This window comes from Platichthys flesus, chromosome 14, assembly GCF_949316205.1.
Source record: "Platichthys flesus chromosome 14, fPlaFle2.1, whole genome shotgun sequence".
Lineage (NCBI taxonomy): Eukaryota > Metazoa > Chordata > Actinopteri > Pleuronectiformes > Pleuronectidae > Platichthys > Platichthys flesus.
Window position 1 is genome coordinate 22,437,377 of NC_084958.1, and position 26,852 is coordinate 22,464,228.

General features: G+C 45.6%; 1 protein-coding gene across 1 annotated transcript in view; it reads right to left on the bottom strand.

Moving 5' to 3' along the window:
• Positions 1–26,852, bottom strand: part of pard3ab (par-3 family cell polarity regulator alpha, b) — a gene marked incomplete in the record, with an annotated part of 167,119 nt that overhangs the window by 1,412 nt on the left and 138,855 nt on the right.

The window sequence follows — 26,852 nt, forward strand, 5'->3', positions numbered from 1 at the left end:
GACAATTGGTGTTCATGAGATCATAGGATGACGATCAAAGGATAATGTACAACAATAACTGCCTGAATTCATTTCATCCGTCACTAAACAGCCAGACAGTGAGTTCATGATGTTTTAACCTTAAAACACAGCAGCACCAGCAGCTACTGACTCCAGACACACACACACACACACACACACACACAGACACACACAATGGAAAAGCCAGAGCCAGTCAGCCCTCATTAAAGACCAGGAACCTGTCATATGTGATTCTGATAATCTCCATGAAATGTAACGCAGCCACTTGGCCTCCTCAGATCCCAGCTGACCCGATGTGTGGAACATGTGTGACCCTCTGGCTGTGGGTCAAGGCCTCGGTGCCGGGCTGAACATGGAGGCTCATGTCTGTGAGGGGTAGAGGAAGAAGGGATGAGGATCTTAAACGCTGCAGCTGCCTTGTTTGGTCAGGACCTTCAGATTCTTTCTGTTTCGACCGAACCAAAATACAGAGTGGAAAAGTGTCTGGATCAAACTATGATCTAACTATGGTTTGGACGTATGCCTTTTATACCAAAACTAACCAGATCAAATGGAAACAACAGAACAAACACATGAAGCCTGAATCAGAGTTTTAGATGTGAAAACGTTCCTAGTCCAATCAGAAGTATATCAGTGTTAAGGAAACCTAAAGACACAGAATCCCGCCCGAGAGACAAAAGAGAAGAGGAACTCAAAAGATTTTCAATGAACCTTCTGGTTTTACAAAACAAAACAAAATCAACCAGAGAAAAGGCAAAACTTCAACAGTCCAGCCACAGAACCCTGAGGAACGGGGGGGGGGGGGGGGGGCAGCCAGCTGAGATTCAGTGTGAGACAGGCTCACTCAATATCTGGCACCGCTGCACGAGGCTGAAAGGTCAGCGTGGTTCTGTGGAGTGGAGTGTCCCTGGGACTCAATAAGGACCGGGGACTCGCTGACTGGGCAGCCAGAGAAGCTGTTTACGCTGAGATGCACCAAGTCTGTCATGGTCGGGGCGTCGCCGCCTGCAAAGCTGTCTGTCTTGGCACAGAGTTCGAGAAGGAGGGAGCTCCGGGAAGATGTCACGTCTGAGCCGAGGGCAGAGGCTGAATAAAGAACTTCACCGATTCACTGAGCTTTAACAGCTGCACGGAGAAAACAGGGATTTTTGGAGAACAAGACTCTTCAAGATTTGTCAAGACTTGGGTCTTATTTTGGACATTTTGGCTAAACTGGAAACAGGAAGTCCGTTTATAATATGTAATGAATGCTTATAACAAACAGCCTTGTACAGGGACAGTTATATAATTAGAAAAGTTGATGTTTGATTTTGAAAAAACTACTGGACAAATGACCAATGACGAGTAATTAAGGGTTCTTGAATCAGGCAAATTAGGGGACTGATATTTGGTGCGATTACAAATAAAAAACTGGATCTATTTGATTTAAAGTGGTTTCACAAGGGGATTCACATATCGTGCCTCGTGGAGTTATTCCCTTTGTTTTATTGTTCATCGTCTCATATTGCCTGATAATTGCCACGATCTGAGAAATTCAAAGAATGAGAAGAGTGTTACTATTTACTAACAGGACTTATGACCAGAGTTACATATTCGAAACCTCGGCTGTAGGAATCATCCTTCAGGCCTGGGGAGGAAGGTTCTCTCGAGGATTTATCAATGCAGTCATTGTGGTAAGACCTCATTCTCAGAACCACAGAGCTATCTGTTCTGCAGCCGCACGGTAAATCACAGGGATTCCAAACAGTCCAAACACTGAGAGCAAGATCGAAGCAATTACACAGTCCAGATTGGCCCCTGAACTCCAGACTAACAGGATTTATCAGATCTGTGCTGTCACTTCCACACGGTGTGGGATCTCAGGCCTCTGAAGGCTGATGCACAGTAAGTGGCGGAGGCAGCTGACGGACAGAGCTCTAATCCTGTGGATTGTAAATGAATGGCCTCATTCACACTAGCTGCTCTTCCCATGCCTTCAGGAACATCACACCAACTGTACGCCGGCTCGCACCTAACAACCGCTCACTCATTTAGAGGATTGGGAAACTCTTCAGTGGATCAACGTGCCCTTGAAAATCAATGCAGAGCAGAGGGCGACCACACAGCCTGAGGCCGTAAAAAGAGAAACAGCTGGAGACGAGCCCACCGGCCACCAGCTGGACGCCGACAACGTGGAAGGACTCAAGAGGCCCCTGTGTCTGCCCTGTGACGAGGGCCCTTGTGGCGAGTGGTTACAAGTGGGACGACCTCGAGGAGACAAGAGCAACGTTGTTGTTTCAGACTTCAGAGTCGGGGATGAAAGCTTCGCCCGGAGCTACGAGCGGCACAGAGCACGAGACGTCTCCGCCTTTCTTAAATCTCATCAGGGTCCATTCCATCTTCTCAAATGAAAGGATGTCTTCTGCTGCTAACGCACATTAAAGGTTGTTGATTCAAACCAGATCACACCTCGCTTTTAATAATACGTGCATTGTACTCTGCGATATCCCATCTTCTTCATTTGCCGATATTAATAATCCACTTTTTAATTACAAGCCGGCGTCTTAATCAAACATTAATAAAGAAGGTGAAGTCTCTGTCGCACCGAATCGCTCACCAACCCGTTAAATAAACATTCACTGACGCACGGATAACGCAGAGTAAGGAAACGAGAGGAAGTCGTGGATACGGGTCATCACGGATCACAGCAGCTGTGGCGGTTAGTGTCTGTGATCTTATCAGATGCGGGGGGAGGGGGGGGAAGAACCAGGGCCTACGTCCTCCGACAGAGACAGAGCAGCTGGTGGAGCCGCTCTCCACAGTGAAAAATGAACCGAGATGCCGAGGACGATAATCCAGGTCCATTGATCGAAGGCTCATAGACGGCTCGGAGGAAGACGGATAGCCTCGCTAACTTGTGCTAGCGGCTAACGCCCCATCTGTGAGCTGCTGGGTGCGATCTGAGATCACAGCGCTTCTTCCAACTATCAGGAAAGATGCTGTTTTCGTTTTTGCATGTACATTGAAGACTTGTTCAGATTTGGTTCTCCTGTAGATTATAAAGAATCATATTATACCTGATTCATAACATCCAGCACTCTAGGGTCGACTTTATGAGTTTGTCTTTTCACACATGAAGAACTCAAACTTTAAGACTCCTCACCAATTAAAGCCAAATGCTGCCTGTTTATATTTAAAATCCAGATCTCCAGCAGTTGACCGATGCTACAGAACCGTGCAGCCTCATTCCAAACTAACTGAAAGTGTCTGTAGGTGAACTTTATGCTGATTTGCTCATTAGACCTTCTCCGGACGCCCAGAGGCTTGAAGAGGATCAGCTCGGAGCCTGAGTGGTGTTTGTTGATGCGGCTCTGAGATTAGCGAGACCACGGAGCTGCTGCCTGTTGTGTCTGAGTTCATTCAGGATCAGGCTCATTAACCCGGTCTTGCTTTTACTGTGGATTACATGGGCTTAACCTGGAGACACTTATAGATCCCAGTTGATCTGCAGAAACCTGGCAACTGGAAGCCAGTCGGTACGATATCACCACACCAAGCAACTCGTTATCGAACTCCTGGAACATGCCTCATCGGACTGGAGTGGAAGTGAATGTGTATAATCTGTTAGGATGCAAAGAGAAGAGAACCACCCGAAGCTGGAATCTGTTGCCAGGGAAGTTAAGAAGCTGATGAATCTCACAAACACGTTCTCTAACTGCGGTCGAATCAAACGCCATCTGCACGCCGCCGCCCGGGATCAGATCAAACTGCTCCCTTCTCGAGGGCGCGGCACCGGCTCAGCACCGGCATGCCGAGCCGGGCTTAGTGGCCGAGTGCGTATGTGTGTGCGTTTGTTCATCAGAGAGAATGTGTGAGTCGGTGAAATACTGCCGTAGGAGGAGGAGCCGTCACCGGGCAGAGGGGCGGAGGTGGATTTAAATACACTTCATGAAATGACATTAGTCATAATCCAGGATAATGAGCGGTGATGAGTCATTGTTTTCAGATGATTCAACGAGCCAAACCAAAGTTGACTTCTTTCAAACTGTGAAGATGGGTTCATATCAAAATAACACAATAACTTCACACTTTAGTTTCCTTCTTCAAAAGCTTGTTTACACGCCGTCAATCATCCCTAAAGTAATAAACAGATCAGGGTTCCCACGCAGCCTGGAGAGCCTGGACTTTTACTGTCATGGGAACAACCTGGAAATGTATTAAAATGACAAAAAATCCTGTATAATTGTCCTGGAAATGTTTTGATTGTGTTTTAGCCCGTTAAATAGATCAGCTCTGTAAGTGTCAGAGTGTATTTTGTTTTAGATTTAGCTCAATAGAAGCTGCAGTGTAAGACAAGCCCTCTCATGTAACTCTAAGGCCTGTGTGTAAACGTCCAGTAACATATAAGCAAATCACATTGAGCCTTAGTGTTATATCCTTAATTTTGAAAAAGAGGTGGAACAGAGTCGTTTTTTTTGTGTTTAGAGGTTAAATGAGTCAATACAGTAATCTTTATGGGAATTAATTAAATGATATGACCAGTGTTGACCGATTGCTGTCCTTAGTTGTGGGGAAATTACTTCTTACAAAGAATGGGAACCATTACAGTCCAGTGTTCTGGAAAACCAGCTCATTTGTTTTCCTCAATCTGAGCCACATCTGTACAAATGATTAATCCTGTGCATCACATGAGGCCCCTCCCCCGATCCCGCTCCGTACAGTAGCATTCATTCTGAGCTCCTGCAATCCCAGCGGGTGTCAACACTGGTGCAAAGCCGACAGTAAACACTGGAATCCACCGACGGAACAGATTGAATTTAATTGGTTTTCAGTTTTATAGGGTATCTCTATTTTTCCAGGGGCACTGCTGGTCAGAGAGAGTAATATAATATTTGACTGATACAGACGCACACGCACACACACGTGCATTTAAAACAAGATGGGTAACTGGTCTTCGATTTCAAGCTATGGCGCCACTGGAGGCAATAATACGGTGGCTCACGGCAAAATGCCTCCTTTTAATTCATGGGCCAATTTCATGCTTGCACACATCAGCGTATCGACGCCGGCCTGCTCGCTTACAAGCAAATAAATTGGACCGTGTTCCTGATATCTGTAATCTCGCCCTACTTCTAACAAAGGTGGGGGAGCGCGTTGTCCTATGTGGGCCATTTGAGTTCCATTACTCAAATCCCCATTGGATCGCGTGGTGGAGCCACATTTGAATACGTCACGGCAATGTCTGCAGAGGGGTTTCACGTGTGGTTCAGTCCTGTCTTTAATACATATGGAGGACACGTTTCACAACATGCTTTCAATATGGTGTTTATAATGTCTTCTGAGACTGAAGCTCCCATCAGGATTTACAGTGAGGAGAGATTGTGTTGGATCTAATCCCACGGATGTTGGAGAAATCAGACTCTGTATCCATTCTTGTGAATAAAATGTACCCAGACATTGATGGCTAGGTATTGTTTTATTTTAATCACCTTCAGTTATGTATCTCTCATAGTTAAATATTCCTTTATGGTCTCAACCTTTACAATTCTTTCCTTCACTCACTCACTCAGTCAGTTTCAGCCCCTTCCTTCTTCCCTAACACTGAAATGCTAAATAAGGAGGTGGACATCAGATCTCATCCACATTAACACCGGCTCCAATCAAACGCACCATCACAGTCGTGGAGCTTTGATGTGACGGTGTCAGAACGGGGGCCGGTCTCATCCATCACCGACACACAATGATCCCCGTGTACGGCGCGACAACAAAAGGCAAAGTGGACGCACACGTCACGGCTGATGAACAAACGTGCAAATCCTTGTTTACACCTGTTTGTTCCCGTCCTCAAATTACAGGTTCTTCACCCTCTCTCTCTCTCTCTCTCTATTCCTCTCACGCACACACCCAGTCCTGCTCTATCTCTATCACACCTCCCACCACTGCTCTCCTCCCTGACACCGACTGGGGGGGTGAACAGGAGACAGCATCCATCACACCACACCATTCACTCAGTCACCGGACTGATCTCTGCTGTCAGATAAGCTACTTACTGTAATGTATCTGAGCTTCACTACGCCGCAGCCATCCCACCAATCATAACCAGTGTGATGCACAACCGACCACCTTGATTCAGCACCTTCATGCTGCTCTAGACCTGCTCTTCCTCCTGAAATCATCTGGAGGGGATGAAGGTGAGAACGCAAACATGCCGAGACAGTTGCTGCGGACGTTTTCCAGAGCCGTAAATGTAGAAGACGCCTGTGAGGATGTCAACTTGGAAAGACAACGAGATTCAAGAGCGTTTGGTGAAAGGAGACAAGGTCAAACACGGGATTCTGTAATTTATACGTCACGTCCTGCCTCCTGCGGCTCTACCCAGGCTCCGCCCCTCACCTGAACGTTCCTCCTGCTGCTCTACCCAGGCTCCACCCCTCACCTGAACGTTCCTCCTGCGGCTCTACCCAGGCTCCGCCCCTCACCTGAACGTTCCTCCTGCTGCTCTACCCAGGCTCCGCCCCTCACCTGAACGTTCCTCCTGCTGCTCTACACAGGCTCCGCCCCTAACCTGAACGTTCCTCCTGCTGCTCTACCCAGGCTCCACCCCTCACCTGAACGTTCCTCCTACTGCTCTACCAAGGCTCCGCCCCTAACCTGAACGTTCCTCCTGCTGCTCTACCCAGGCTCCGCCCCTAACCTGAACGTTCCTCTTGCTCCTCTACCCAGGCTCCGCCCCTCACCTGAAAGTTCCTCTTGCTCCTCTACCCAGCCTCCTCCCCTCACCTGAACGTTCCTCCTACTGCTCTACCCAGGCTCCGCCCCTAACCTGAACGTTCCTCCTGCTGCTCTACACAGGCTCCGCCCCTCACCTGAACGTTCCTCCTACTGCTCTACCCAGCCTCCGCCCCTCACCTGAACGTTCCTCTTGCTCCTCTACCCAGGCTCCGCCCCTCACCTGAAAGTTCCTCTTGCTCCTCTACCCAGCCTCCTCCCCTCACCTGAACGTTCCTCCTGCTGCTCTACCCAGGCTCCGCCCCTCACCTGAACGTTCCTCCTGCTGCTCTACACAGGCTCCGCCCCTCACCTCAACGTTCCTCCTGCTGCTCTACCTAGGCTCCGCCCCTCACCTGAACATTCCTCACCATACGCTTGTGAGGCAAAGCACGGAGACCTTCCAGTATCCAGCCACTGGGATGTTTGTAGATTTCATGTCTGAAAACAGCTTCAGTGACCTGGAGGAACTGGAACCAGGCAACACATTTGCAGGCTTCACCGCCGCCGCCATCGCGCTGTAATTATTCCTCTCTGAGTCAACACGGTCGTGAAGAGGGCTCTCCTGGTCCATTAACTTGTAGTGGTGCTTTAACAACTGTGCTGGGAAGTGAAAACTAGTTTCAACCTGCCTGCTCCCCCCCCCCCCCCTCCCCATGATAGCTGTGTTTTCCTACAGGTTCTGCAAATTACTAGAGGAGTCTGAGGACGAAGCGTGCAGGATGAAAGTGCGAGGGGAAGAGGATGTTCCCACCACGGGCTGAGCACGCCGTCTTATCAGCGCTGGATTAGAGAAGCATTGAGGAGTCAAACTTTCTTTTTTACATTTTTATGAGGTCTCAGCTAAACTAAACATTGATAACAAGGCCCTGACTTCCCCCTTTCTCATGAATAAGGTTCAGTCTGAATCAGTGAAGTTCTTTGGTCTCTTCATTCTGTCAGAGCATCACAGAGCAGCTCACCCGCTCTTTGTTTTAACAGTGAAGGTTGGAATAGAAATGTTACGGTTTGATGCAGGGAACCCCCCCGAGTGGTTTCATGTCTGTTCCAAACTTACACATCACAACGTTCCATTAAACATCCCTCAAGAAGTCAGAGCACAAGTTCACGCTTAATGTTTGATATGTATATGGAGACTGACGGAGACTTCTGTCCATAGTCTGCATTCACAAAACGAAATATCCTGGATCCACCCCTTTAATGGAGGTTCTTTCTCAGCCTATTCACCACCCTTCCACCAAGTTTCAATAAGATTAGTTTGGTAGTTTTTGTGTAATCCTGCTAAAACTCAAAAAGCAACTGAAGTGGATGTAATTACATAGAACTTGATCCACCCTCTATAATTAAATCATAGACTTTGCATTGACAACAGCTGCAGTGCAGAGGGAACTCGACATTTCAGTTTTGCGATGATGCACAGATAAATTACCTTAACGACTTTGAAGCCAAACTAAATAATTTAATTTCGCACACATCAAACAACGTATGAAACAAAGCAGCCGACGGTAGCTCGCTGCCACGATGATCTGTCTATTAGAAATCATCAGTCAGAGGAATGCTTCGGCCTTTAAAGGCAGCGAGCGGAAATGAGGGAGAAGACGGAGGAAGACACGGGGAGATAGTGAGATGATTTGCACTGCGGCTGAGGCGACTGTAACTGGAGGGAAATAAGTAGAGCGAGTCTAAATTAGAATTCCAATACCAGATTTAGTGAGAAAGGTAAAGGTTTGACTGATGAACATCTGCAGCGCCAGGCGTCGGTCTGGGGAGGATGGAGGGGGGGGAAGAGAGGAAGGGGAAGGGAGGAGAGAGAGTGACACTGAGAGAGAGGAAAAGGAAATCGAATTGGAGTGTCCTAGTTTCTGGGGCAGGTATCGCGGTGCAGCTCTCTCCCTGTCACTGCGCCCGGGGGGGGTGACGTATGGACATCTCACTTGTAATGGTTTCCATTTTCACAGAGCTGTGTAATATCGGGCGATGGAAGCATCAGCAGCATCAGATAAATCATAATCTGAGTCAAATTAGGATCCATTACCATCTGGAGGCAGAGGGCCCGAGCCGCTCTGTTTTGGGGCAGCGTCAGAGGGAAATGAGACGAGAGGCTTCTCGTGACAGACAGACATCGAGTATCCGATCGTAGTAATGTCCTCGATGCTGAAGACCACTCAGACAGAGGCCGGGAGATTCGGCTCAACCACGATCGTAACGTGAGACCATTCTAATGTAATCTAATCTGTGAGCTCCAGACATTAGCCGTTTCGGGCATAAACTCCTGATAAAGTCCGGATAATTGGATCTGGACATTATCCAGAGTTTGGCTTTTTGCAAATGATGGACGCAGCAGGATTGTCCAGATCACAACGTGTTCACAAAAACGTCTTTCCAGTTGGACAACTTCATCTGCAACAGCTTCGTATATGGAAGCTGAGATATTTATATTGTTTTTGCTTTGCCTCTGTCGCGTGTTCTCTCTCTCACTCTAGGCTGCTCTGGACATTTAAGTTGGAGGAAAATTACAGAGCAACTAACTCGTACATTATCACCTCCAGGTAATTACAGGAATATCAGTGCATGTGTGAGAGCAGCTATTTGGACACAAGGAGAATTGTGTGATTGCATTAAGTTGTACAGTGTAGAGGAGTGAAGTTCGTAGCTCTACATTTGTTACACATTAGCTTATTTTACTCTTGTGTTAACAAATCATCTCCTTTTGCCTAAAACCAGAGCGATGGAATATGTTTTTCTCAACACTCTTCCCTCCTGGGAACGGGACTGAAGTGCAGCACTGGTTCATCGAGCATTCATTAAAAACTCGGTCTCTACACCGGCTTCATGAAATATTCAATATACAGAACAAACCAGAAAAACAAATGTGATTCTGTGGTGAAGAAAAACAAGGTGGAATCACAGCGTGTGTGTTGTCAGCACCTGAAGCGCTGCAGCCACTTGTGTAACAACACAACAGGAACAAATACAGATACAGATTTAATGTGTTTTATCACTTTTAAAGAAAATGCATTGAGCTGTGGTTGTGTGGGGATCTGCAGGTTCAGAGTGATGCATCCTCCAGATCGAAGGTTTACAAATATGAATCTGTGATTTCATTCATCTGAGACATTTTAAAACTCAAACGATCTCTGTCCACATACTAACACACGTCTTCTCCTTTGCAGAACTCTTATCGCTCTCTCACTCTAAACATTAACGCCTGGGTCGCTCTCTCACTCTTCTCTTTATCTGTATAATTCTTAAAAAGGAAATCCTTGGTGCCGTCCTCCACCGGGCACCGCAGACACACATTAAGACTTTTCCTGCTTCTCCTCCAGACAAGTGTTTCAAAGGAGGCCCACCATGAAAGAGTCTGAGCATCAGCAGGTTACAGACGCTTCCTCTCCCCCCCCCCCGCCGCTACGCCTCTTCCTGGCTTTCAACTCAATGAGGCCTGAACTCCCAGTTGTGCTGACGATGGTTCACAGGTGGAAATTCTGTGTTTCTGGTGAGTCAGGGGGAACTTTGAGGAGTAAAGTGGGAATAGACTTAAAATCACATTCTCCCCTCTGTGAGTGTGTTAGGAGTGGGGAGTGTGTCTGTGTGTGTGTGTGTGTGTGTGTGTGTGTGTGTGTGGGGGGTGTAGGATAGATTACAGTGATGATTCTCAGCAGAGACAGAAACAATGATGGTGCTGGACTTACTGGATAGAAAATAAAGTTAATAACTGTTGTTTTTCATTAGAAAATACTTATATTTCCACTACTTGGAAAGTAAAGTCACGTTCTCTTATTATAATAATATTGACATGAGAAATTATATCCGTTGCCTCCTCCATGTTAGCAGACGGGACCTGGACTCAAAGATGGCTTTTTTTTATTCTTATCACACTGGTGAATTTTCAGTGTTTTAATTAGTGAAGATTTGTGTATCCAGATAATTATCCCGAAACAAAAGTCGAAATATAAATTTAGACAACTTCAGTCAGTCACTCTCTCTCTCTCTCTCTCTCTCTCTCTTTCTACTGACTGACTCCAGAACAGATGTACGCACCGAAGTATAACCCTCATATAGAAACATGTTTTAACTGCAGGTTGAGTCTCTTCTGTACGACAGAGTAGCGAGAGGCTGCAGTGAATTCTAATGTGGACAGGTGATAGTGTCTTAGTGGAAGACCCCCCCCCCCCCCCACCTCCTCATGAGGCTGCTGTCTACTTCCTGCCAGACGAAGATCCAGACTCCTGTCAAAACATCTCCTAACAAGGTAGCAGAGGCCACAGCTGTCCCCTGACGGAGGAGACAGTGTGGAGGTTTATATAGGGGGGGATGTGTGTACATATACACAAACACACATATATGTAATATGTGTGTGTGTGTGTGTGTGGAGTTGATGTTCACTATGAATACCTTTCTTTTTAGCAAATCTTGTATATACAAATAAACATTTTACTCTATTCTTTGCATTTTTACTACTATTATTATGTATACATTTTTACTATTGTTATTTACACAAATTGTTTGACCAGTGTGACAACAACCTTCTTGAATATCTTGTGTTTACCTCCTTCTCTGTTCATGTTGTTTTATTACCATTAAATTTGCACAACAATAAATCAATGATTATTAATTAAATTTGTAATAATAAAATGCCCCCCCCCCCCCTCTATGGTATTGTCTTCCAGCTGCTCTCAGGAGGAGATCGCCACCGATCAGCATTTTGGATTCGGCATCGGTTCTTTAACGCCGGGTGTCCTTCCAGCCACAACCCAGGGGAGCAGGGAATCGAATCTCTCAATGAGGAACAGTGGCCAACCTGCTCAGCCACCTGAGCCACAGCCCAGGTTATATTATATATCATAAAGGCACAGGGGAACCAAGAGGATTCTGGGACAAGAAACAACTCCCATGATCCCACGCTGCTTCACAACATCATCAAACTAAGCCTTTAGTTATTGTTTCGATTGAAAGACCCCGAGCAGCAGCAGCAACAGTTTGCAAAAAAAAATATTCAACTTCACTGAGAAATTAATAGATTTTAACACATTTAAATTCCAGCCGGTTGTTTGAAGAGTTCTTTGAAGACCCACACAGATCCGTGCTCCACCTGACGCAACACAGAGGCGCACACGCAACCCCGTGCAAGACGCACAAGTGCAGCCCATCAAAGAGCAGCCGTGGAAAACCGAGAGAGGGTGTCACAGCGTCTCCGGCAGACACCCGTCACGCAGTTCTCCACGGTTCAGATCCCTCGGGGGGGCTGGGTGCTGTCTAGAGAAATGCTGTCAAGATCCCGAGATGGAAGCTGTTTCTGAAGGCTGCGGTGAGAAAAGGACGGAGGGTGTGTGTGTGTGTGGGGGGGGGGTGAGATAAGGTTGAGGGTGGCAGATAAAGGAGACAGTATGGGAAGGAAGGATGAGGAGAGAGAGGTGGGGGGGTTTACGGGCCAAGTGTGAAGGAAGGATGATGCTGGAGGAAGAGGGAACAAAGGAAGAGAGTCTCTGGTGGGAGCTGGAGGAAAATGAAATAAGACAGAAAAACAGGGAGGAACATCTGAAGGGAAACTTTCTGGCATCAAGACAATAATTGCATTAATTAGAAGTTTTTAATATTTGTTATAAAAGATGTTTTGACGTACATAATATGAATTAGATAAGATAGGAAGTAGTGATGAGAAAAACAGTAAGATGGAGCATGACGTCCGATCCCCTCTTCAGAACCGATATCTTATTTTCTAGATCTCTCAAGATTACATCTCTGAATTGAGCTGGAGAACTAAATTGAATATTTGGCTGCTGAAATCTGTCCAATGTGGTTTGGACGATGCTTCTTCTCTCATATATGATGTTATCAATGGATTTAGTTTTTAATGGAAAAAAGGAGATAAAACAGGGATCTGATGGAGGAGAAAATCTGAAATAGTAAAATACATATAAATCGAGTTGTGATTGATAAGAAGAAACAGGAAGTGAATGCAGCCTCAGGGTTTTCAAACTAATCTTCTCCATTTTCACGTGCATTCTACAAGTGTGTTGAGATTAACTCACTTCTATTCATTGATGAAGGTTGAGCTCTGCTGGAAATGACGCCAGGGTTCAGTTTTTTTAGATCTCTTTCATTAATAAAAAACACTATGTAGAGTATAAAGTTGGAAGAGGATTTAAAAGTCTGTGTTGCATTCCTCCGATCGAGGACGTAACCTTTCTGGAATAAAGAGTAATGAGGAGGAAAGAGCAGCAGAGAAAGGGCGTCTTTCTGATTCTGAATATATAACTGTGATCATTTTTCATTTAGGGACGAAGAGGAGGCTGAGCTCAGGAGGCGAGAGAGAGAGAGACAAGGAAAGAGGGAGAGATAGGAGGGAAATAATTATAGACGAAGGGAGAAATCGTGGAGTGAAGCATCAAGACTGAATGAAGTCTTCTCCAGGAGACTTCCTATAGATCAGAGTGGACGCAGGCTGTCGGGGGAGGAGATGGAGGGACGGCTTGTTGGGAGAAAGGAGGCGGAGACGTCCACTAAACCCAAATTCAAATCTTTCACCCACCATGAACTAACATTTCAGCTCAGAGCCGACTCAGTCCACATCCCGGTGGAGAAGGACCGAGCCCCCGGCGCTGGAGGAGCTGAACGAGGAGGGAGGCGAGGGCTCCGGCTACGTTCTGGCTCGGAGTGAATTAATCCCTGGAGGTCCGGCAGACAGCTGCTGACACAGGCTGGTTTTATAGCGAGCCAGGGGGCCATAAATAAGGCATTATGGGTATGAGGGGGAATGTGCCGGGCTTAAGTGTGCCACTTTAAAAAGCCCTTTCGCCATTAGTTGCGTGTCCAAGCTGTTGGGAGTGATAGACCGGCGTGTGTGCGCGGTGGCGTTGCGGCGCGGTGACCTTCCCGTGGCCGTGCAGAGACTCAGGAGCCCTGAGGTGTCCGGGCCCGTCTGAAGATCCAGACTCTGCTCCTCACTTGTTAATCATCAGCGGCTGCACGATGGAGTCTGATGCTCAACGTCTCACAGAGGAACAAAGCTCCTCAATCACTCGCAGTGTATTCAACTGTGTACCGGGGAGGTTGAAGTGATCCTTCATTTATTACGTCTCCTACATATTAAGATCTTCTCCAGTTCTACAAACCAGACTTTGAATGAGAAGTACTCCCTCTCTGTATCTGCTCCTCATATTAGTTCAGATGTACTACTATTGTATGATTTACTTCATCCTTCTTTTTTCTACCTTAATTTATATAATATAAATATACATAGTAGTGTAAGAGCTGGATGCAGTATGATGTGTATAATATTTCTATTTTAGGTTTGTGGGTTAATGTGAATGGTTGCATGTTGCATGTAGCATGTGTTTGTTTTTAAATAAGTTAATTTATTATTTATTTTTTAGCAAGAAGGGGGAAACAAAGTTTGCTGCGGGGGTGAAACAGAAAAAAACTAAACAAACAAAACAACAAAAACAACAAAAACACAACAGAAAAGCTTAAATATAGTTTTGAAAGTCATATTTCATAACTTTTTTTTTAACTACAAACACTAACGTCATCTTTCATATGGAAATCGAGTCAAATACTGTTTCAGTATTTGTCATTTCCATGAAGTGTTGGTTTTTGGACACTGGATCCAAACAGAACGTGCAAATCTAATCCGGCTCAGACTGGTGCAGTTTAACACTCAGGGGAAAAGTAACAAGTCAATTATTGTAAAGCAGTTCACTCAGAGCCATATTGTTAGACTCCATCTTTCTGGAGCCTTCCCGAGGAAACGTTTGCAAACGTCCTGTAAGATCCAGATGTGGCTAAGAAGTAAAAACACTAGAGAACAATCTAACTATCAAGATATAAACACAACTCTCATACCTTCTTCTGTGAGCGTGCGATCACTGGGTTTGTCGAGTTCCACGAAGCGTGAAAATCCACAAAAATGTGACAGAACACAAGCGTTAGTCAATTCAACACATGTTTCTACTCTTAAAAACAAGATGGTCCCTCGAAATAACTCGTAGGACAAGACAGAAATAATAGAATTAATGGATAAGTGTAAGTGACGGAACATTCACGGCCAAATCTACCGGTTTTCGAGGGATTAGCAAAATCAAAACATCGAGCATTAAATGTTAAAATATGGAAATACCTGCTCAAAATGCATGAGCTTTGTTTTGAGGAGGATTACGTGTCACTTAATGACACAGAGCGGCCTGTAAGTAAGAGACCTATAATTGGACATGAAATTGAGCATTGAGATTTGTGTCACGTTCTGGGTCAAAATATGGAAATGACAGCAGATGTTCCTTTGTCAGCTCGGGTTCAGACTTCTAGCTCCTCCGTCTTCTTTTGCACTCTGACGATTATGTTTTAGTTTTAGTGAAAATACTTTTTCAAACAAGGAAATACTGACATTTACATTTATAAACCAATATTTCAAGGAAAATAAATATCTCAGGGGGAAGAAGAGGAGTCAAACACGAAGGAGACGCATTCAAGAGCTGTTGATGTGCTGTAAACAATAACATGTGATTCTACGCCTGGTTCCTCATATGTGAAAGACAAATTATGTAAAATTCTGCCAAGCTCCCACTCAAGAAGTCCCCCTGCTGACCTGGTCTTGGAACCAGCAACCTTCTCGATATGAAGTGACACCTCTACCGACTGCACCGGCGGTACGATATCCTGCTTTACTTCCCCGACAATAACAAACTACTCCTGTGGCTGGAGACTGATTATACAGGATGGAATGAGATCCTGCATAACTTGTGAAATACAAAAAGAAGCAACTGAAAGAGAGAGATGGTTTGTGCGTGTGTGTGTGTGTGTGTGTGTGTGTGTTTGGGGGGGGGTTGTCATCGCTGCTTCCTGAATGCAGCCACAAAAATCAGATCCGCTGGGGGGGGAAGGTCAGGGCAGAGAGCGCCCCCTGAGGGTCGTTTGCCCCAGAAACTTCCTTTCATTTGGTTGCATATTCAACAGTTGAATTGGAAAGCTACGACATTGTTATAATATTTATCAAATGTAAGATTTAGCTGCTTTACCTCTTAGATTTTTTAGATAGTTTTGAATCAGAACCTTGTTGTTTTTCATCGTTCACTGAACAAAAGGAGTTTTTTGTGCCGTCTCAGTTTCTGGGACATTAAACAGACAGTTTTCATTATAGACCAAACAATTATCCAATTGGTGAAGAAATTTGAACAATGATTAAGAACAATGATTTATCGATGATGAAGATAATCACCAGTGACAGTTTCCTTTGTGTGGTGTCCTCGAGTGGCACCTCCCCCCCCCTCTTGTTGAACTGAATTGTGGGTAAAGACAAAACCTCAAACATCCCACGTTCTCGCTGACAAACTCGACAGAGGGGACAGAAATCCCCTCTTGATGCGGTGATCTACGTCCATTAGGACACGTCCTCAGACAGTAGCCGAGGACACTGAGCGATGGACAGCGGGCGTCCAACCGGCAGATCAATACCAATCTGCATAACTCCTTCAAACAGGCCGCAGATAAAGACTCAGAACCCAACCGCTGCTGCGTTTCATAATCTGACCCGATCGCCGCCACATCAACGAGGCCTCGCCGTCCAATTAGGAATAAGAATCGTATGCAGTAAAGACGGGAGACGATGGAGAGGAGGGGGGCCTGGCTGTGATTGGTTAAATTGATTGGCTGGTGAGCTCAGTGAGTAAGAGACTGAGTGTGCTGCCCTGCTGCCGCCACATGAATCAAGAGTTAAAAGGACGTTCACGGGGACGCCAGCGCTTATTGATTAGTCATTATTTGTACTAACGGGCTCATGGAAGGGGGGGGGGGGGGGGGGGGGGGGCGATGGATGAGCTGGTAATCTATTATCTAACTGGGGAGGAAAAAAGCAGGCAGCGATCGATGGGTCTCCTACAGGTCGGACTGGTCCACTACACCCCCCCCCCCCCTCTCTCATGTTGACTCTCTGGTTCCAGACTTTTACTAATCTGCTCTACATTTATTTAAATTCTAAAAAGTCTTAGAGCAACAAGAGTGTGTCACCTAGTGTGTCAATATTCACTCATAGCGCCACCTATAGGCAATAATAACTATCTCCTCATTTCATGTACAGGACATTTGACTAAACTAGTATTATGTTTTTTGTTTAAGATCGGTTTAAACGGGATCATAGAAACATCGGTCTCCTGTTTCCAGAGGTTCAATCTTCAAGCAAAGTTGAGAAACACTGATTCAAAGTTTAAAAACACAGAGACAACCTCGTGGATCCACAGAGACTCGAAAACTTTCCTTCCTTAAACCACAGAGAGAGAAATCTGTCAACACTCAGATCGCTGCTTCCCTCGTCTCCACTAAACTATCGCTCTCTTCCTCCCTTCAACTCTCTGGAGGCAGTTTGGAATAATACAAAAAAAAGAAGTCACAAGCTCTCTTCCATCTCTTCCACCCCCCCCACCCGCGTCCATGACGGCTACGGACTGGCAGTCCTGACACCGGTGGTGGGGCGGGGGGGGCACATTGCTCACGGACGTCTGCTTCTCGTCAAAACCCCTCGGAGGCAGGAGAGCGGGGGGTGGGGGGGTGGGGATCCAGACGTCTTGAAAATATCAGGTAATGAGGACTAATTGAAATCCCCTTAATCCAGAGTTTCCTCTCGTGTTTGATTGGAGGTGATTTAAGAGGCTGATTATCCATCAAAGCGATGACATCATCCTCTGAGGTCATCACGTTAAAGCTAAACAAAATACTCTGAGTGGATTCTAACAGTATTTAATACTTTGATACCACAACAAAGAGGAACTAGATCTTTTCTGCAGGGAGACTGATTGAGTCTATTTTGGTTCAAGGTCGATATAATAACTCAGATGATAGTTCACCAGTTTAACGTGACCTTCAGAGTCGTGAGTGTCTCTTGAGCCTTTTTCAGACATCAACCAGAGTTTGTCGTTCGGTATTTACGAACAAATATTTCATTGTTCAGTGAGTGAATTACATCTGGTCTGTGGGCAGGTGTCTGCGTGGATGGTAAAAACATTGTGGACGACACTATCGACAAAATCCTTTGGACGAATTAAAATATGGAGGAAACACTGGTACCCGAAATAAATCAGATTTAATAGTTAGTTCAGGATTAATAAGATTGTTCTGCAAAATGAAAGACCCAGAGTTCAGAGCTCACATCCTCTCCACGAGACGAGGACAACACTCCTCCCGAGCCTCTGTGCTCAACTATTAATACCCCCCCCCCCCCCCCCCCCCCTCACACTGGCAGATTTGCATATAAGCAAACCAGGGCCAAAAAGAGTGATTAGGTTTTTGTTCCGACAGTTACTGCTGCAGAAAATCTCCGCCCAGCAGCTGTTTGCCTCATTCACGCCACGGCTAGGTCAGTTCAACGCCGCCACAAAAGGGCGATGGATCGCAGATATCACCATTGAAATGCAGAGCGTTGAAAACACACACACACAGACACACACTCTGCCGGAATCCTCGGAATAAAAAGCGTCTAAAAAAAGAGCTCGGAGAGTCGGCTGTGGCAATCCTAATTAGTTTAATGAGTTCCTTTCTTTCTGCACCACAGTTAAATCATTGCATTTAATTAAATAAAGAAAACAACTTTTGGAGCTGTGCATGTGAGCATATGTGTGTGTGTTTGTGTGTGTGTGTGTGGGGGGGATAATTACATTGAAGTCGTTGAAACAGGGGGTCTCTTAATCCCAAATGCAGTTACACTTATTAAAGTGGGGAGGGAAAGGCGGGGGGGCTGCAAACAACAGGGGCCCAATTCAATTCAGAACACCAGGAAGAAAAAAAAGTAAACGTGTGATTTATCTCACTGGCAGCCGGTCGTCTCATTCAGCCCACAATCCACCACATGGAAATACTGGCCTCTGTGTTCACTGCAGATTCACCAGAACGCTTCTGAAGCTCACCGGGTGAAGAGGGTTAAAGAAATCCTCACGTGGTGAAAGAACGAGCTCCTGAACGACAGTCAACTTCAAACTCATTTTAATTTTTATAAAAAGTGGTTCCACGAGAGGTTTTGGAAACAGCCAGTGAGGGTCAGATTATAATCCCAGTTGATTTAAGGCTCGAAAGTCACGGATCCAGATGATGTGATGGAATCATGTGTCTGGTTGAAAACGTGGAGCACTGGTTTCCATATTGAGCATAAACAAGTCTTTATTCTCATCCCTATCTATTCCTGATTGCAATATATAAAGTTAATATATTGTACTGGTATGGATGTGGTGTTTTCTTTTACTCCTCCCTTCCATCCGTCAAACCACAGCCACAGCTTCTTCCTTCTCCTCCCTCACTTTCCGTCCATTCCTCTCTTGACCTTCTGAAACCTCCCCCGCTCCCTCCTCTCCTCCTCCTCCTCCCCCCCTCTACCTCCCTCCTGCACTAAATAAGAACCAGTCTGTGCGATGCAGGCTGCAGCTCAGCTGACTGGTTCAGAGGGACTCCCTCTCTCCTCCTCCTCCCTCCTCCTCCTCCCTCTCCCTCTCTCCTCCTCCTCCCTCTCTCCTCCTCCCTCTCTCTTCCTCCCTCCTCTCCTCCTCCCCCCCTCTACCTCCCTCCTGCACTAAATAAGAACCAGTCTCTGCGATGCAGGCTGCAGCTCAGCTGACTGGTTCAGAGGGACTCCCTCTCTCCTCCTCCTCCCTCCTCCTCCTCCCTCTCTCCTCCTCCTCCCTCTCTCCTCCTCCCTCTCTCTTCCTCCCTCCTCTCCTCCTCCTCCTCCCCCCCTCTACCTCCCTCCTGCACTAAATAAGAACCAGTCTCTGCGATGCAGGCTGCAGCTCAGCTGACTGGTTCAGAGGGACTCCCTCTCTCCTCCTCCTCCCTCTCTCCTCCTCCCTCTCTCCTCCTCCTCCCTCTCCTCCTCCTCCCTCTCTCCTCCTCCTCCCTCTCTCCTCCTCACTGTCTGTGGGAAACCTGAAGCCTCAGCGCAGCGGGGAGCAAACCGGGCTGAAGACAAACCCGGGAGGCCCGAGTTTCCTGGAGCTCTCACTCTCACACAAACACAAACACACACGTCTTCAGCAACTCACAAAGCTGCAGCTCTCGAATCAGCAACTTGAGTGAGAAGATCATTACAACCCAAGAAACAAAAACACTACAGTTTGGTGTGAAATACTAGGCACAGATATGTTTATGTGAAATATTTCATGCCACATTGAGTTTAAAGTGTTCTAAACTATTAACGGTACATTTAAGATTGGACAATATCTTTTTCTTCCTTTTGGAATTTAGTGATTGAGCTTACATACAAAACTGCCCCCAAAAAATTCATATAACATCCTTTGTGGAGGTAAAAAATACTGTGAAGCCAATCAACTATGAATTTATAACCCTCTATAATGATCTGATTCAACCAGAACTATTGCTGTTATAAATAAACACTGTCTGAACATCTGCTGAACAAGTTGATATTTCATAAACACATCTTTATCGTTATTGAACCAGACCAAACTCATGTGTAGATCTAGATCTCAATGCACAGGCAGCGTTTTTCTTTCTCTTGTTGTATTTATCAGATGCTAAAATCATAAACGTCATATACTGACTATAGAATAGAACTTCCATCACAAGCCGAGGTCGTCCATCAGATCCCAGTTCACCCAGTCCTACATGACTACAGGGTTTGCAGTTTCATAAGAGGGATGTGACGACTGAGGCCGCCCGGTGCACATTAATAAATTGTTCTGGGCAAGCAGCTCATCAAAGCATTAAAAAAAAGCTTCTCCCCCCCGGAGGCCAGACCACAACAGTGCACCAGTTCACATGGTGGGTGATTCCCAGTGAAGGACAGAGCTCTGCTGCCGCTGCTGCTGTTCATCACATGAGAGGAAAAAGCCTCTGGGCGTCACATCGGAGCATCGGGGGAAAAGAGAGAGAGAGAGAGAATGGGACGGGATCCTTTGTAAGAGTGGCCTTAGTGGGGGGCGGGGGGGGGGGGGGTTGACACGCCACGGAGCGCTAATGGCTTCAAACCTACATCACACAACAGAGGATCCCTGATCACTGGTGGTTAATACCTCAGGGGAGTGGAGGGCACGCACAGTAAATAAACAGCACACAGTCGAGTGCAGCCTCGCTCTCTCCCTGACGACAGGACTCACGAGCTGCAGATGCAAAGAGTCGCTTCTCTTCAGCAGCTTCTCTTCAAACGGAGGCTTTGCCACCACCGCTGATTAACCAGCTCCCGGCCGAGGAGCCGGTTCTCACCACACTTCACAGAGCCGAACAGAGGAGGAGAACCGGAGGCGTGGATCCGACGCATCCATACACGTCCCAGGCTGTTTAGAGACGAGGAGCTCTGATGAAGGCTTCATGTGGTGTAAGGACACGTCTGGTTGAACGTGTCGGGTTGTTGTGTAGAAGGACACGGAGGCGATGGAGGGGATTGTGTGTTTTTTTTTTTTCTGGTAATGAGACACGAGCACAATCACAGCTCATCAAACCCCAGCGCTGCTCGCCCTGCACCAGAGAAGACAATCACAAATCTCTCTGTTCAAAGCAGGCTGTGAAAGTTTCTGCTTCTGTGCTGCAGTGAGTGTTGGTGTGTTTTCTCACCCCCCCCCCCCCCCCCCCGTCTTTCCTCCAGACTCTGATCTGATAATCGCGTTGCGTCTCCAAGTTTTGTTTTGTCCGCGGGGGGGGGCGGGAGGCCGGGATCCCCACGACAGAACTTCAGCGATCAAGAAGTTTGCTTCATCTTCGCCTCCTCTTTACCTTTCCAGCCCCCCCCCCCCTGCGGCTCAGAGTGTTGAACAGCGAGGAAGAAAGTGTTTGACGGCGAAGAGGAGAGCAGGAACATGAAGAGCGTGGATGCATTAATACTGAATGTCATAAGTTGTTGGGGAATAAGTGGCAGAATACGTGATGAAGATGAGGGAGCGAGGAGGGACGAGGAGGAACGGGAGCGTGAACATGTCTTATGTTGCAACACGATGTAATCCCCCCCCCCCCCCACCCCGGTAAACTCCTCCGTGGATCCCTGACGACTCAGAACCACAGTCCTGCCTCACGCCGTCGTTCTGCTGACGTTTCCCTGTCAGGGGCGATTCTGCACGAGGGTTTTATGAGAAAGCAAAATGTGAAATCAATCCCGAGCTACTTGAAGGTTGACCCCCGGCCATTTACCTGCCACGCCTGACACCGCGGCGGCTTCTGAGAAGAGTTCAGCCACCGATCGACTGACTGACTGACAAGGGCAATTGATGGGATTGGAGGTGGAGGAAGCAGATTTAACTGGGAACAGGCTGGGCAAATATAAAAACCAGCAGGCTGCGGGTCGGTGGGTCGCCGTGCTGCGATGGTAACCTGAGTGGAAGTGGTACATTCCAGGAGAAACCACGTTTCACCTGCGCACGCGAGCAGAGGAGAGACGAGTGACCCACGCTGCAGTTTGACCTCGTCACCACACGCACTCTGGGCATCCGGCTTTTATCTGTACCGGGACTCTAACACGGCCATATGTGTGTGTGTGTGTGTGTGTGAGAGAGATATCGTTGTGTTACAATCTTAAATCAAAAAGCTCATTAGATCTCTTGTAATCCCCAGTTTCCTTTCTCTGATGTTTCCCAGCATGGCCCAGTTAAGAATGAATGAATGAATGAATGAATGCACTGTGTGTGTGTGTGTGTGTGTGTGTGTGTGTGTGTGTGTGTGTGTGTGTGTGTGTGTGTGGAAATAAATCTGTAGACACATGATTGATTATTAAAACTATACATCACATGGTTTCCACTGATCATCGTTTCTCTTATCGATTATTGCATCGTTTATTATTTTGACGAATCAAATACTGTTTATTAGGGCTGATTTTTTTAATTGGTTTTTGCTAATGGAAAAAAAAAAACTATCTACCTCATTTTGATTCCATTAAGGAAATGTGTATGTTTGGCTTATCTACTATTAAATTATATTTTTTAAATTATAATATCTACTATCTATAAATTGCGTTTTACTACTAAAACATGTCTTAGTTATTTCTATTAAACTATATCTGAAAAACAGATTTGATCCATATTTAATCAACAAGAGCAAAATGAACTTCCCTCAGACAAACTCCCCAAAACCAAAATATATAAATTTTAAATGACGAACGGCAGAAAAAAGCCGAAACCTGCGAAAATTTAGCTTTTAACTCAATAAAGTGACTTAAATGATTTATCTGATGTCAGAAAGTGCAAAGACAAAAACAACAATCTGTGCACAAAATGCCACAAAACTAACATACAGATTGGTTGCGTGTAAAAATGACACACGTTACTGCACAACACACTACATACATAATACATACATGTCAAACACACACATGCACACACACACACACACAAACACACACGGGGGACTCCAGGCGGACAGCTGAGTGATGTAAAGTGGCGTCCATGACACTGAATGTGGGTCAACAGCCTTTTAGGGTCAGAGCGAGCTCTTAGCGCTAGCACGTTAAACCCAACCAGAGCCCCCCCCCCCCCCCCCTGCCCCCCCGACAGACTGGATCCCACTCCCAGCAGGAGACAAAGCAGAACGTATCACTGATGAGCAGCTTCCTGTCAGAGTCACTCCAGCTCTCTAAGGGCGCTATTACAGATGTTCACGAATTCTTAGATGAGATGAATATTAAACAGCTGAAGTGGAGTTAATGGCCGACATGACAGTTTACATAGATCACATTAGGTCACCGAGATTTGTCTCTGAAAGACTCTTTCATCAGGCTCCTCTTTAATATTCTGAGATGTATGTCATCTTTTCATCTTTTCATTTTTTCGTTTGTTCCATGTTCCAAACCTCATCTTCAACTCGCTCAAGGTTTAATGACATCATCACGTTATCAGACACGGTCGATACTGGAGGGTGATGATGGTGGTCACACACACACACACACACATATACAATCTTTAAACTCCAACATACGACAACAACAGATGAGCCCTTCTTCCCTGCTAATCCACACTCATCACTCTCTCTCTCTTATTCACTCTAATATCTCCCAGAATCCCTTGAGGCTTCACTCGTTCACCGCGCTGCTCACAAATAAAGACACCGTCAGATATAAAGTTACGTCTCCAAAAAGAAAGAAAAAGAAATGGTCTTTATAACCCTACCCATTATAATGCATGTTATAGACCCCACAGAGGAAGTGTTTCTCTGCACATCCTCATATTGAGATTCTGGATTGTCCTGCGACTGCAAACTTCTCTGTATTAATAAAACAATATCTTACGGGTGTAATGTGTCATGTGGGAGCCTCTCACTGAAGTCCCACTGAATTCATTAAAGGTTACGCTTTAATTAAAAAGCACCTCTGCTATAAACACAGCCGCGTGCAGTTTAATGGCCGAGCTCTCCAAACACGAGGCGGCAATTAAAAGTTTAACGAGATAAATAAATAAATAAAATAATAAACAGTGAAGACGGATGGATGGGCAGCACAAAGACGATGAGACGAGGGGAACAATCACTGAGGATGTTTGGCCTTAACGCCGAGCATCACTGCAGTAATTATATTGACACCAGTATAATGTCGGATTACTGTACATGTTCGTTTAGCTCGGATCAAACACTTAAGTCGGCTTCTGATTACGACTCGGGGGGGTGGGGGGGCGTTTAGTGCGATCACAGCAGGTCGTCTGCTATTTCCATGTTTGGAGTCTCCGGCTGGAATAACCCATTAGAAACATATATCAGACTTAATCCTCGTCATTAATATCAAGACATCAGCGATGCACTCAGGGGACAGTTCAGCTGATATGTTCCTCCTGTGGATGATGAATATGAAAAATGTGCAGTTTGATGATGAATTAGGGAAAAAACTGCAGTTAAAAATGATCCTTGAATAAATCAACAGTTGATTTTTACTGCTGACGGTGCTAGAAAAAGATAAAATATGATATCATGTGACGTGATGCTGAGCTGGACGTCCCCCGGCCTCTGAAGGACTCCACATCTCCAGCTCTGTTCGGCGTTCGCTGCATAAAGATGAAGAACTAATCCATGTGAACAATGTGGAGATGTTAATAAGAAGCTTCACAGACTCCAGAGCTCGGAAAGCAGAGGAAGAGAACGCTGTAAAAAATTAGTGAATACAAGGATCTATTGTTTGTTGAGTCAACATCTAGCTTAAAGATCTGGAGAATCTTTCCTCGTAATATTTGGACTTCATTCTTTCAATATTATGACTCCATTCTACTCAATTTACTACTTATTTCATAATATTACAATTCCCTTCTCGTAATATTTTATTTAGCCATATTCAATTTTTCTTGGACTACTGCAACTTTATCTTTTTTCATGTCGTGTAATAGTTCTACTTTTCACTAGTAACCTTAGGACTTTATTCACTTACCATTACGAATTTATTTGTTTATTTATTCGTCCACGAAAGATGGATTTAGATTTGTGAAATTAAATTACCAAATCTTTTTTTTATCTGCCTTTTGGGACCTGAAACAAGCTCCAACTGTTTTACAGAATCTCCTTTTCTACGCCAGGAAACCGTCAAACTAATATTCCTCACCTCCTGCTGCATATTGCCGTTACACTTGGTTTACAGCTCCTCCATGAGTTGCAACCGGGCCGTGACCACCTTGTTTTCACAGCTATTTAAAGCAACAACTTATATTTAATGATGTTAATGAACAAGCCCTGAAGGATTTTGGGGGAAATAAACCCCATCAACTTTGACTTTTGTGTCCCTGGCTGCTTTAATTAAAGGTGTAGTGTGTAGTGTGACATCTAGTGAACCTGTGGAAACCTTTAGTTGTCGTCAAAACTCAAAAGGTTAAGTTTGTCCAGTCTGGGCTACTGTAAAAAATATGCCTGCCTCCGTAGAGAGATCATGTTTCAAATGTAAATATAAAGTATTTAAATATAAAGAACTCATTCCAGGGTAAAGAAAACAACAATTTGTACAATTTGGGAAAACCTCACTAGGATTATTTTGTATGCCACTAAATCCAAACCTTCCACACTGAACCGTGAAAGCCAACAGAAGGTTTTCTTCGGTCCAGCAACAGTAACTTAAATCCTCGGTTAACAAAAACTAACAGAGCCAAAAAGGAGGAGTGATGCTGATGTTCCAAAACAGACATACGAGTTTATCCTGGAGGAAATAAAGTCTTCTCCCGCTTGTTCTCATTCCAGAGCGGAGAACATCCACACGACCCCTAAAACCCACCGAGCCGTCCCCTCCCACATCCATAAAGGACTCCCCCCCCCATGTAGCTCTTGGGCTGGATCAAGGTTTCTCCTCATGTAAAACACAGCAGACTCCAACATTCAGAAGCAGATGTTTGCTGACAACCTCTAAACTTCAATTGAACTCCCGCTCGACACAAATAATTTTGTATGTTACATGCTGATGACAGGAAGTTGTCAACCATTGTAAATTATTTTTAAATGGCTCTCTGGCAAAAGTCTTGTTTGATTTAATCGATTTTAACTGAAGAACCGAAAGATTGAAAACTGCATGTGGGAACATTTCAAATATCTGAAATTTCACCGAATAGTGAAAGTTGTAGCCTCCTGACAGCTCCTTATAATTGAAGATAAAACATCTGTAGCACCCCCTGGCGGCTGGCTGCAGTATGGGTCATAAACCCCGCCTCCCTCCATGTTAGCAGATGGGACATGGACCAGATTAAACAGTTCTTTCTCATCATCTGTTCGTTGAAGTGCTAAAGTACATTTTAGGGTTTTAATGAATTGTATGATCATTTAGAAATCTGGTGACACGTCAGCTGAGCCCGATTCACCGCTGGTCAGGTGCGTGTATCACCAGGACCTCATATACTCCGTGAAAACAAGGTGCCCGATGTTAATTATTTATCTCCAGTGGGAAACCTGGACGTCTTTTAGATGTAAACAGGAAGAACCCTAACCTCTTGCTGGGTTATTTTTCTCTGGTGTCATAGTTCCGGTACGTCCGTGTTGTGTGGATTTCTTCCACCGGAGGACAAACGCGGTGGCGGCTGATCAAAATTCTGTCCCTGCTCTCGTCAGCAGACAGATTTCAGGACGACCCTCAAGCAGAGACGTCCCCGAGCTGCAGGAGGAGGACGAGCTGTTCTGAACACAGACTCACACTCTGCACAGCAGCCGACGACAACATC